The 14814-nt window shown below is 38.4% G+C and overlaps 1 protein-coding gene across 1 annotated transcript in view; it reads right to left on the bottom strand.

Annotated features, from left to right (window-relative positions):
- The window catches only part of LOC115168458 (solute carrier family 12 member 5), a 122727-nt gene that overhangs the window by 3086 nt on the left and 104827 nt on the right, over positions 1 to 14814 (bottom strand). The gene's annotated exons all lie outside the window — the stretch shown is intronic.

The following is a 14814-nucleotide window of genomic DNA, read 5'->3' as shown; positions in this document are numbered from 1 at the left end:
GTTACTACTTGTACTTTGGCCTTTACAATAAACCATCTCCCAGGCATTATGTGGAAAGCTACTCTGAAGTATAGTTTACCAAGTTACCAATTACTTCACACTGGAAAAAGTTGAGCTACATAATGCTACCCTGAAGATAATTATAGTTTGTTTAATTAAAGTTACTCTGAAAAAGCAGTTCACTATATCAAAACTACCTTGTGAAAAACTATATCTAAATCTAAAATGTCATATAATACAAAGTTAAGAAACATGACCGCAGGAACATCACTTTTAACTGTTTTCTAAAAACAGTATTAACAGTGTAGTGAGATTTGTGTGACAGCCAGAACGTGAGCGTGTCGCCTAGCCCAGCGGTCATTCACTACTGAAAACACTATCAACATTTGAATGTATTAAACTGCCAACAAGCTACTGCAAAATGTAGTTGAATTACATGTTGTGGTACCATTCCCCACACTGCTCCCAGTCAGAATCTGTTTCGCAATTTTACAACACAACCTTCAATAAAATTATATCATGAGCACAGATGGTATACACCTGACTTCAGGATGATCATTGTAAATGACTGTGTCACAGGTGTGATGAATACCCTTGAGTACTATGCATGCTTCAGCCAATGCGCTCCTAATTGAGTCCCTGCTAATTGACTGATTCATTGAGAACTGTGATTGTCTTCCTGTTTTTCCATGCCTGTTTATAACCCTTGTTTCGGTCGTTTGAGATGTGGCTGTGTTTGGGAGGGAACCCGCGGTTTCGTTATGAGAAGTATGATGTGACAGGTGATGCGATAGCTGATACCCTGAGTTTTAGGTAGTTGTAATACTTTCCCTCCACCAGCACAGAAACCTGTTTTTATTTTATTTGATTGTACAATTGTTTTGAGTGATAGCCTCCCAGTTTTGTGCAAAGCTAACACTAACTAGTTTATTTATGAGAACTGGCCCTTCCCATGTTCTTTCCCTGAATCCCAAACTTAAAGAACCTTTGTAAACTGGTATAAATATGATTCTGAACTCCCTATGCTCTTGGTGTAAATCTTGGGTTGTGTAGTTGGATCTATGGTACTGAAAGGAGTTTAGTCATCACAGCCCCTCTCAGCCAGGGTGTGATGTGTTTCCACAGAGTACAGCATAACACCCTCATGATCAAAACATGGCATAATCACTTTGTTAAAAAAGATTAAGGACTGTGCATGCATTCTTACTGTGCGTGGCCGCTAAAGGAAATTCTCCAAATAAAATACAGCTAAAAGAATGTGATAAACTTTGATTACTGTTTTTCTAGTGCTACATCTGGGGCAGTGTGAAATTGTTAAATGTAAAAAGGAAAATATAAAGTATTGATTGAATCCTCAATTCATCAGTCTGAGAGGTTAGCATTATTCATGTATAGTGAACAAAAATAAACACAATGTGCAATAATTTCAAAGCTTTTACTCAGTTACAGTTCATATAAGGAAATCAGTCAATTTAAATTAATTCTCTGGGCACTAATCTATGAATTTGACATGACTGGAAATACACATACGCATCTGTTGGTCACAGATAACCTTAAGAAAAAAGCAGGGGTATGGATCAGAAAACCAGTCAGTGTCTGGTGGGACCACCATTTGTCTCATGCAGCGCGACACATCTCCTTTGCATAGAGTTGCTCAAGCAGTTGATTGTGACCTGTGGAATTTCGTCACACTCCTCTTCAATGCCTGTGTGAAGTTACTGGATATTGGCGGGAAATGGAACATGCTGTCGTACACGTCGATCCAGAGCATCCCAAACATGCTCAATGGGTGACGTGTGGTGAGTATGCAGGCCATGGAAGAACTGGGACATTTTCACCTTCCAGGAATTGTGTACAGATCCTTGCGACATGGTGCCGTACATGATCATGCTGAAACATGAGGTGATGGCGGCGGATGAACGGTACGACAATGGGCCTCAGGATCTCGTCAAGGTATCTCTGTAAATTCAAATTGTCATTGATAAAATTCAGTTGTGTTTGTAGCTTATGCCTGCCCATACCATAACCCCACCGACACCATGGGGCACTCTGTTCACAACGTTGACATCATCATATCGCTCGCCCACACGATGCCATACATGCGGCCTGCGGTTGAGGCCGGTTGGACATACTGCCAAATTCTCTAAAACAATGTTGGAGGCAGCTTATGGTAGAGAAATTAACATTCAATTATCTAGCAACAACTGTGGTGATCCTTCCTGCACTCAGCATGCCAATTGCATGCTCCCTCAAAACTTGAGACATCTGTGGCATTGTGTTGTGACAAAATTGCAAATTTTATTGGCCTTTTATTGTCCCCAGCACAAGGTGCACCGCCAAACTGCAGTCAGTTCAAGACCCTGGTGAGGACAACGAGCACGCAGATGAGCTTCCCTGAGATGGTTTCTGACAGTTTGTGCAGAAATTCTTTGGTTGTGCAAACCCAGAGTTTCATCAGCCGTCTGGGTGGCTGGTCTCAGACGATCCCGCAGGTGAAGAAGCCTGATGTGGAGGTCCTGGGCTGGCGTGGTTACACGTGGTCTGCGGTTGTGAGGCCGCTTGCACTTACTGCCAAATTCTCTAAAACGACGTTGGAGGTGGGTTATGGTAGAGAAATGAACATTAAAACCTCTTACATCTAGACGTTCCGCTAGCGGAACACCTGCTCCAATATCCAATGATGGGCGTGGCGCGAAATACAAACTCCTCTAAAACCCGAAAACTTCAATTTTTCAAACATATGACTATTTTACACCATTTTAAAGACAAGACTCTCCTTTATCTAACCACACTGTCCGATTTCAAAAAGGCTTTACAGTGAAAGCAAAACATTAGATTATGTCAGCAGAGTACCCAGCCAGAAATAACCACACAGCCATTTTTCAAGCTAAAATATATGTCACAAAAACCAAAACCACAGCTAAATGCAGCACTAACCTTTGATGATCTTCATCAGATGACACTCCTAGGACATTATGTTATACAATACATGCATGTTTTGTTCAATCAAGTTCATATTTATATCAAAAACCAGCTTTTTTACATTAGCATGTGACGTTCAGAACTAGCATACCCCCCGCAAACCTCCGGTGAATTTGCTAAATTACTCACGATAAACGTTCACAAAAAACATAACAATTATTTTAAGAATTATAGATACAGAACTCCTCTATGCACTCGATATGTCCGATTTTAAAATAGCTTTTCGGTGAAAGCACATTTTACAATATTCTCAGTAGATAGCCCGGCATCACAGGGCTAGCTATTTAGACACCCACCAAGTTTAGCACTCACCAAAATCAGATTTACTATTAGAAAAGTTTGATTACCTTTGATGTTCTTCGTCAGAATGCACTCCCAGGACTTCTACTTCAATAACAAATGTAGGTTTGGTCTAAAATAATCCATAGTTATGTTCCATCAGCGACGTTTTGTTCCTGCGTTCTAGACACTATCCCAATGGTAAATAAGGGTCGCGCACATGGCGCATTTCGTGACAAAAGATTTCTAAATATTTCATTACCGTACTTCGAAGCATGTCAACCGCTGTTTAAAATCAATTTTTATGCCATTTTTCTCGTAAAAAAGCGATAATATTCCGACCGGGAATCTGCAATTAGGTAAACAGCCGAAAGAAAATACATCACGGGGTCGACTCGGGCACGCGCCTAAGCCTTTTGTCTGCTGATAGACCACTTAGCAAAAGCGCTCGTGTGTTTCAGCCAGGGCTTTGAATTACGTCATTCAGCATTTTCCCCGGCTCTGAGGGCCCATGGAAGCCGTAGGAAGTGTCATGTAACAGCAGAGATCTTTTGTAATGGATAGAGAGAATCAACAAGGGGAAGAAATGGTCAGACAGGGTACTTCCTGAACAGAATCTTCTCATGTTTTGGCCTGCCAAATGAGGTCTATTATACTCACAGACACCATTCAAACAGTTTTAGAAACTTTAGGGTGTTTTCTATCCAAAGCTAATAATTATATGCATATTCTAGTTTCTGGGCAGGAGTAATAATCAGATTAAATCGGGTATGTTTTTTATCCAGCCGTGAAAATACTGCCCCCTATCCATAACAGGTTAAATTCTATGGCAACAGCTCTGTTGGACATTCCTGCAGTCAGCATGCCAATTGCACACTTTGAGACATCTGTGGCATTGTGTTGTGTGAAAAAACAGCACATTTTAGAGAGGCCTTATATTGCCCCCAGCACAAGGTGCAACTGTGTAATGATCATGCTGTTTAATCAGCTTCTTAATATGCCACACCTGTCAGGTGGATTATCTTGGCAAAGGAGAAATGCTCACTAATAGGGATGTAAACAAATTTGTGCACATCATTTGAGAAAAATCAGCTTTTTGTGTGTATGGAACATTTCTGGGATCTTTTATTTCAGCTCATGAAACATTGGACCAAAACTTTACATATTGCTCTTTGTTCTGTGTATATTACATGGGTGGAAAGAGTATTAAAATACACTATATATGCAAAAGTATGTGGACACCCCTTAAAATTTGTGGATTTGGCTATTTCAGCCACACCTCTTGCTGACAGGTGTATAAAATTTTGCACACAGTCATACAATCTCCATAGACAAACATTAGCAGTAGAATGGCCTTATTGAAGAGCTCACTGACTTTCAACGTGGCACCGTTATAGGATGCCACCTGCCATCAAGACAGTTCATCAAATTTCCACCCTGCTAGAGTTGCTCCGGTCAATTGAATGTGCTGTTATTGTGAAATGGAAACATCTAGGAGCAACAACAGCTCAGCCATGAAGTGGTAGGCCACACAAGCTCACAGAACGGGACCGCTGAGCTCTGAAGCGTGTAAAAATCGTCTTTCCTTGGTTGCAACACTCATTACCGAGTTCAAAAACTCTGGAAGCAACGTGAGTTCCAAACGGACTCTGGAAGCAACGTCAGTTTGCTACATGAGGCTTATTTATAATGTTTAAGTTGTTATGAATGCACTGATGTAAGTGGACGCACGTTGTATTTCGGCTACTTGAAAAAAAAGATGTGCCTGTTGTCATAGCGATAGATCGAGGACTCATCGATGTAACCCGTTTTAGCTTGGACATTGCCATTGAGGGCTTTCATCATTTTAAAGTAGTCAATTGCATGGGGATTCCTATGAGTTGGGTGCAATTAGCCAATGAAGAAAAGGAACATTTAAAATGGAGATAGCCTCAATGTCACTGCCCATGCTGTGTCATATGTTATAATGGCACAGATGCAAAGATGAGGCCTCTATCTATCTCTATGGCTTGTTAAAACTCATATCGGCCCTCTCCTTGGCTAGAAAATTCCCACCTGATCTCACCTCACCTCCTCCCCGCCTGCCTTCCATCTTTGAGACCCGAAGACATCTATTTCCATTGTTAGAGCTTTCACTTGACTATCTTGTCAATATAATAGACAATCGTTGTATAAAGGCAGGTTGTTCTTTCCTCAGTGTTGTTCAGTGTTTGTGGTGGCATGGGGCGGCCCATGTCCTTTATTCCTTTCCTTTGTTTTGGGTGATCTGACGATCAGTGCTATCCAGGATCCTTGGGACTCCCCTACCCTAAACCCTAACCTTAACCCTTACTCTTACCCTAACCATAACCCTGATAACCCTGATCTAACCTTAACTCTTACTTTACCCTTAAAAATGTTAACTTCAATGGAGTAGGGATGTCCAGTACTGCATGTTCAATATCCTAGTTTATACTAGCTTGTTTTTGATATTGTATAGGCTACTTTATATTATGTTATTAGTTATGACACTGGTTAATCATGTCTGTGTTGTATCTGTGTTGTATCTATCCTTTAGTGTCCTCCAAAACCACAACATAATTTCAGAACCTTACCTATCATACCTACCTGCCTTACAAGCAATACCATATCTCCATCCTACCCCTCAATCCAAAGTGAAATCTAGAATTGGCTTCCTATTTCGCAACAAAGCATCCTTCACTCATGCTGCCAAACATACCCTCGTAAAACTGACCATCCTACCAATCCTCGACTTCGGCGATGTCATTTACAAAATAGCCTCCAATACCCTACTCAACAAGCTGGATGCAGTCTATCACAGTGCCATCCGTTTTGTCACCAAAGCCCCATATACAACCCACCACTGCGACCTGTATGCTCTCGTTGGCTGGCCTTCACTTCATCATCGTCGCCAAACACATTGGCTCCAGGTCATCTACAAGACCCTGCTAGGTAAAGTCCCCCCTTATCTCCGCTCACTGGTCACCATAGCAGCACCCACCTGTAGCACGCGCTCCAGCAGGTATATCTCTCTGGTCACCCCTAAAGCCAACTCCTCCTTTGGTCGTCTCTCCTTCCAGTTCTCAGCTGCCAATGACTGGAACGAACTACAAAAATCTCTAAAACTGGAAACACTTATCTCCCTCACTAGCTTTAAGCACCAGCTGTCAGAGCAGCTCACAGATCTCTGCACCTGTACATAGCCCATCTTTAATTGAGCCCAAACTACTACCTTTTCCCCTACTGTATTTATTTATTTTATTTATTTTGCTCCTTTGCACCATATTATTTATATTTTAACTTTTAACTTTCTTCAAACTACAAATCTACCATTCCAGTGTTTTTTCTTGCCATACTTTATTTACTTTGCCACCATGGCATTTTTTTGCCTTTACCTCCATTATCTCACATCATTTGCTCACATTGTATATAGTCTTATTTTTTTCTACTGCATCATTGATTGTATGTTGTTTTACTCCATGTGTAACTCTGTGTTTTTGTATGTTGTCGAACTGCTTTGCTTTATCTTGGCCAGGTCGCAATTGTAAATGAGAACTTGTTCTCAACTTGCCTACCTGGTTAAATAAAGGTGAAATAAAAATAAATAAATAAAAATGTGCTCCTGTGTTCTTTTGTAGTTTATAACTACTCTGAACTGGAAACCGTTCTTACAGATGCACCATAGTGGCAATATCACTCCTTAACCTAGCTTAAGATACTGTCCACCCTAGTCCTTTTCTTTAGTTACTATAATTACATTTACTTTCACTTGAGTAAAATGTGTGTATTTTTCCTTTATTTAACAAGGCAAGTCAGTTAATTAAGAACAAATTCTTATTTACAATGACGGCCTACACCGGCCAAAACCAGACAACACTGGGCCAATTGTGCACTGCCCTATGGGACTCCCAATCACAGCTGGTTGTGATACAGCCTGGATTTGAACCAGGGTGTCTGCAGTGATGCCTCTAGCACTGAGATGTAGTGTCTTAGACTGCTGCACCACTCAAGCAGTCTAAGTACTCAGAGTAAAAGTAATTGAGTTACTTTTGATATAAAAACATTGACCTTGATAATTGGCTAATTCCGCTAAGGTTACCTGAATGTTCTTACACAATCTTTTCCATGCATTAAATTGAAAAAGCAAGAAGAAATTAATGTAGTACGAACTAAGTTAATTTACTTTATGAGTTGCACAAAAAAACAAAGGATTTGTCAAATATACTATTAACATTTGAAAATAACAAACATTCAAAGCTATTAAAATGTATTGATACATTTAAAAAAGCAATACAAAATAAAGTTCATTAAAAAAACTGCCAGACTTCAAAATACTTCCACAAATAACAGCCCGGCTTCAGAGCCATACGAAACATACTTTACGTATTTCTGAGCACCTCCAAGATTTAGACAGCAATGAAAGTAGGGAGGTTAGTCTAGGAGGATGGATGGGTGTAATCTGTGACTGTCTAGCAATCCAAAGGTTGTGTGTTTGAGTCATGTCGGCATAACTGTAGAATTTTAGCTAACTTTTATTCTAAACTTAACCCAATACATCTAACCTGCTTTGTAAATTCACACAATTTTTATTACAACCGTTGTTTAAGTTCTCCTAACCTTTTACGTAAAATTATCCTAACCTTTGTCGTTAGTTCCCCTAACCGCCAACGTTAATTCTCCCCGTAATTCTCCTTTGTTGTTATAGCGCAACAAGCAACCTGTTCTCAGAGAAAGATGTATAATACTACACATCCTCCAAGATGTATGATAAATTGTCATCCAATTTGTATGCTATAGAGACCCACAGTGACGTATCATAATACCCATAAAACCTATTGATCAAACAGGGAAATGGTTCCAATTCTTTTTTCATCATACATTTTTTAGAAACACTTAAAATATGGGCTATGTTTCGTGTAGGATTACACTAGCGTGACGTTTTGATAACCATGTAAATATCCCTCAGACAATGTGACTTTTATCAATATAGTCGGCTCTATTTCCTCTCAGATTCAAAAAATTATAATTGGCATAAAAGTAGACATCATGCAAAATTACAAATCCCTGCAAGCTCCTGCACGTCATCTCTAGCTTACACCTTGGCTGACAGGCATTGTGTCAATTTCAAACTTGTACAAGACAGTTCAAGAATTTTACATTTAAATAAATGTTGCCAATTTATTCATTACTACATTTAGTTAACATTAGATAGTCAATCCACAGATTCTTACCTTTGCCTCGATTCGGCAGTCTCATCCAAATCATCGTGGCATTTGTAGTTCTTTATGATCGCCACATTAAAAGCTAATGAGCATTTAATTTTGGGGGGTAAATACAGCCGAATGTATTGATAATATTCACCTTGTCCTAAAGAGATTTACACGGTTATCAAAACGTCCCGCCAGGGTAAGCCTACACGTGCTTTTAAAATCCCCTATGGGAAAAATGAATGGTGGGAAAATGATTGGAACCATTTCCCTGTTTGACCGCTAGGTTTTATGGGTATTATGACTCATACTGTGGTTATTGTGTATAACTGAGTAAGACGTATGATACTATATGATGATGCAAGTGTCATATAAAAAACAAGGTCTTCTGGTGCACTTTGTCCATAAGAAAAATATGCCTACAATCTTTTGAGCTTTGCTTGGTGAGATAAGAACACTTGTCATAACAGTCTGAGTTTAAATAGTGCATTGGGGTGAGTCTGCCTAACCTGCTTATGCTATTTCATAATTTTTTCAAACAGCTCTATGGTAAACATTTAATCTATAACAATGTATTATTATTATATATTTAAAAATGATTACTTTTTTGTGACTTCCAATTGGTAGTTACAGTCTTGTCCCATCGCTGCAACTCCCGTACAGACTCAGGATAGGTGAAGGTCAAGAGCCATGCGTCCTCCGAAACACGACCCTACCAAGCCACACTGCTTCTTGACACACTGCTCGCTTAACCTGGAAGCCAGCCGCACCAATGTGTCGGAGGAAACGCCGTACAACTGGCGACGGGGTTAGCATGCATGCTCCCGGCCCGCCACAGGAGTCGCTAGAACGCAATGGGACAAGGTCATCCCGGCCAACCAAACCCTCCCCTAACCCGGGCGATGCTGGGCCAATTGTGCATTGCCTCATGTGTCTCCCGGTCGCGGCCAGCTGCAACACAGCCCGGAATCGAACCCGGGTCTGTAGTGACGCCTCAAGCTGACTGGAATGGTCTCCTGCCCCCTCACATATAAAAGTACTGTTTCACTCCCAAAGTATTTCTCTGTCTAGAAAATGTCACTGGACCAAAGAAGTTCATGAGTGTTTTTAAGCATTTAAAATGCTTTGAACTGTTTAGTAAGACCCTCAATAGTTTGGCTATAAACAAAGAATACGCCTGCAAGCAAAGTTGTAATAAAATGACTTTAGTTTATTGCATTTTGTGCAGACAAAACTATAAAATGGTTTGAGGAAACCATTAGCCATTGATGTATACGCCTTTGACATGGTAAAACAACACAGTAAAACAACTGTTTATATATCATTATTGAACACAATAGAGAATACATAGTTCTATATCTGTAAAATATTAAACTTGCATTGACACACAAATTAAACATCTAAGCTCTACTTTGATAATTACTGTTTTATTTACAGATGTCCCATCTTTATTCTTCATCTTTTCGTTAAATACAATGTCCTCTCTCAAACAAACACATGCATACACATACACCCACACACACTGCACACACAGACATATCTGAACACGCCACTACATTTTTTTCTACATCATCACTCTTGTTCCTAGGAAAGGGAACATAAAATTGTGAACACAAAACAATTAGTAATCAAGATAGCTATTCTTAGATCTATATAAAGGTCTACATTTAAAAATGCATTACAATGCTCTTATGGACCAAGTATAAATACAGTATCATACGGGAAGATTTAGAAACACTAGCTTTTGTTTTTTTCTCCTGCTTGCGTTAAGTGCTCACACTTCTCGAGATGATGAAGGAATCATGAGGGTTGCACAAAAATTCAACCTTCTAAAAAAAAGGTGGCTTATTCAACATTAATACAATGTGTTGAGGTTTACTTTACTGTCATGAAAACGGCACATCTACATGCATATACTAGGTTCTAAAGTCTTAGGAAACCAGAATAGAGAACACACATTAGTCCATTCTCAGTAAAAGCTACAAAATCCCCCTCACACTATGCAGTCCTCAGTTAAAACAGCAAAACAGTTCCTTGCTTAATCAAGAATAGGTCTGTATGAAAAATAATTGCTATTTTAGAAGAATATGGGTGGAAGTGCAATACAGCAGTTGGAGCTTGTACATAAAATGGCAGTTTTTTTCTTTCAAATTCACCATATAGTGGACAGATTTTGACCAAGTCCAAAGTGCCCAACATTGCAAATAAAGGGTGTCATTTGAGACACTGATGTAGAGGAAGGTTCTACGAATAGAGTTATGTGTCTAGATTTCCTTGGACTGAATAGCCCTTCACAAGGGTTATGATTGATTAAAGTTGTATTTCCCCTGTGACTTTTGATTACACTGGAAGCCGCTGACATAATTGTATTGGGGGGGGCAAACTCAGTGTTGCAGTTAAATAATTTCATAATGATTCATTTTCAATCTAAATCAACATGTATCAACAATTATTGAGCAAATGTGCACAGTAAGACCATTGCAGTTATATTACCACTGTGATTTACTTTATGTGGCCACAAATTCTTTACCTAAATTGTAAAATAAATAAATATAAATAAATTAAATGCTGAATATTAAATTGCAGAAACACACTGCAGTATACATTACGTGCATGCATTAAACCAATCACAATTATTCACAATTGTGCACATATGCACTAGAACTATCACAGTGAAAAGCCTGTCCCTGCTTTGGACTGACACAAATAGCCTCTCAGCAATATAACATGTTGGATTATAAATGAATAAATCAATGGTCTAAACAAATTGGCCGAGTTTATTCAGGTTCTTTTACAGGGTTGTAAACAGAAGTGCATTCCTGATGAACACTTTCATAACTTCAATGTAGTCTGCGCAAGTAAAGGTCTAATGTAACAGGGTAAGGATACATGGATTTGAGAGCCCTTTTCACACCCTGTTTGTTAAAAGATTTAGATTATCTGACATCTTTTTTTACTCAAGAGAAGGTTTCTAATGTACACTGAGTGTACAAAACATTGCTCTTTCCATGACAGACTGTCCAGGTGAAAGCTATGATCCCTTATTGATGTCACTTGTTAAATCCACTTCAATCAGTGTAGATGAAGGGGAGGAGACAGGTTAAAGAAAGATTTTTTAAGTCTTGAGACAATTGAGACATGGATTGTGTGTGCCATTCAGAGGGTGAATGGGCAAGACAAAATATTTAAGTGACTTTGAACAGGGTATGGTACTAGGTACCAGGGGAACAGGTTTCAGTGTGTCAAGAACTGCAACGCTGCTGGGTTTTTCACACTCAACAGTTTTCTATGTGTATCAAGAATGGTTCACCACCCAAGGACATCCAACCAACTTGACACAACTGTGGGAAGCATTGGACTCAACTTGGTTCAGCATCCCTGTGGAACGCTTCAACACCTTGTAGAGTCCATGCATCGAAGAATTGAGGCTTTTCTGAGGGCAAAAGGGGGTGCAACGCAATAAAACGAAGGTGTTTCTAATGTTTTGTACACTCAGTGTATATTTCTAGGGCTGTCAAACAATTAAGAACATTTAATCGAATTAAATTGCAGGATTTGCTGTGATTAATCGCAAATTCAGAATTAACTCTAATTGAGCAGTAATTTAAGATTTTTTTTATTGAAAAAGCATTACAATAATATTGACACCTTGATTTTGTCCAAACTAACGGTAAGCAAAGTTAGGTACATTGTTAAAGCACACTTTCTTTATCATCAATGTCAACTTGTTTTGAAGTTGTGTATATATATATATATATACATATATATATATATTAGGTATTTTGAACATTTCCAGACAATGCAATTAATTAGTACACTAAAATTACAAAGAGTTAACTCAAGTTAACTCTGACAGCCCTGATATTTGGGACATGATACTTGGGAAACACCTGAAGGATGGTAGCTTTACTGCAACAATTCTGTCACTGACATCTCTCTCCCTTCTAGAGATGGAGTCATCAAACATGTGAATATAATACCATACTGTAAAGGTCTCTCTGGCCTCTGCCAAAGGTGGAAGCCCTGGTTTTGTTGTCTTTGATAATATTAATAACTACCACAATCACACTGCTGGTGAATCAGTAGGTTGGTTGGTTATAAGGGAGGATTTTATGTGTCTATAGAAACCACATATCTAAGAACCATACTGTAGCCAAACATACAGATGATCTGCACAACGGACATCCATGTGCCAACACACAGCCATTTTCCAAACATAGATTTTCTAGTTCTATAGTTCTATGGCTCCAACACTCGTCATCTCATGTACCCAATAACTCCACACACAAAAAAGCTATGGATCTACTTGATTCGGAAGATTGCAGCATTTGAAACTTCAGCTTCATGCAACAACAATAGGCTCAGCAGTGTACTCCCAAGCCCGGATAACATATTTCACCCATGTCAAACTGTAGATTTTTTGGATGGACACAGCTGAACTTTGCTCATATTCTGACAAAATATATGTCCAAGAAATGTCTTATGTTTTAGGTTTACAGTAGGTTTGAAATGCATAGATCCCCAGTTGACACAAAAATTCATATTCCAAATCGCCTTATCTTTTAATGTTTTCAGTAGTTAATTGATGACTGAGGCCAAACATATTGAATACATTACTAGTCTCCCTAGGCAGGCGGGTTGCCTCCCACAATGTAAACAATGTTCCAGCTGTGTCTGGGTTTTCCGAGACCAAACAATTACCTATTTTGAGCTCAAAAGATACACTTTGGACAATTTACTTTATGCATTACTCAATCCAAATAAGAGTTCAGCGAGAATAAAAAGTAAGAAGACCATATGAAACTACTGTTACAAACAACATGCAAACAGGGATATAATACATTATTTTCAACCGTCATGTTTCAGACAAGTCATATCATATGAATATTTTGAGTTACTGTATATACATTATAGTATTTTAGATTTTATTTAAATAGTTATATATACTGTATAGCTAAATATTTCCAAGATTATATTATTTTGATTGTAGGTAGTATTTGTGAGACAGTAAGTGTGCTGAGTGAGGATAACTATTTTCCACTAACTTCTAGAAAGATCCCAGACCTAATCACCTCTTCCCCAGCTAAGAGCTGTCAACAAAACTTGCTGGTGTGTCTTACTGGGATCTAAGGGACCAGTCAAACACCTAAAAAGGTCAGTCCCCTCACTGATTTCAGCATATTTTAAAATCTATTTGGGAAACACCTAAATATTTTATATCTCAAATAAACTCATTATATATTTTTTTTATCTGCCCTCAGAACTGCCCTTAGATATCTAGTTCAAATTATTGTTTCAGGTCTTCAATCTAAACTTAATATTGAGCAATATTTGTCAATGTTGGTCCTCAAGTTGGCTGCATTTGCTCCAACTAAATAATGCTCAGTGGAGATGTTGTTTGACTAATGTCAGCTGTGAATTCTTTTGAATATATATTTTCTCTCACAAAAACAGCATCATGTCAACATCAATAGTCAGTTAACAACTCCATTGACTATGTGATTTGTTGGAGCAAAACGTAGCTGACTGTTGAACCTCAAGGACAGTGTTGAAAACCACTGACTAGTGTCAAACAACCCTGCCTTGCTATTCAAGTCACCCCGACCCTGTATGCCCTTCCTACTCCCCCATATGTTTTTGGTTCAATATTTACACATGGATCAGTATAGCAGCTTTTGAAATTTTAGAACCTCTATAATATGTCATATGTTAGATAAACAATATCCTTCACATAAATACAGTGCACATCACACACAAAATATCCAGTTTTACGTAAACTATTCAATAAATAAAATTCAATCATTTTCTTTTGAAAACAATATAATACAAAAAATAATTGAGTTATTTATATAGATAGACTTTATATAATATATCATATGTTTCTACCACATGGTAAACAGTGCCCTCCACTGCACAGAAACTAATATGTGAAATACTTGCAAATATGAGGTCGACCTGTATGTACACATATGTATCTATTTCCATATAATATTTGTTTACAAAAATAATTAATATGATTCATGTATTAGTTCAGGGTTGATGCTTTAGACATGACCTTGTAAATGTGCAGAACTTAGGAATTGACAGTAATATTATATTTAGCAAATAAATAGCTGTGCCACATTGAAAATAAATTATGTTTCTTCCCATTCTAGTACAAAGTCGTGAAGATTCGCAGTAATACTGGGTTCAAAACTATCCATTCAAACCAGTTGTAATTTCACTGCTAAATTCCACCTTAAACATAGTCAATTCAATACACAGTTTTGCCTTGGTACTACAAAGAGGTTTGTATCAAAAAGTTATTTATTTTCATATGGCACAATTTGTATGTTTGTATTTGGCA

This window comes from Salmo trutta, chromosome 30 (assembly GCF_901001165.1).
Source record: "Salmo trutta chromosome 30, fSalTru1.1, whole genome shotgun sequence".
In the NCBI taxonomy this organism is placed as follows: Eukaryota; Metazoa; Chordata; class Actinopteri; order Salmoniformes; family Salmonidae; genus Salmo; species Salmo trutta.
Note: the sequence above shows the minus strand (reverse complement) of the source record. Positions and strands in the feature narration are given on the sequence as shown.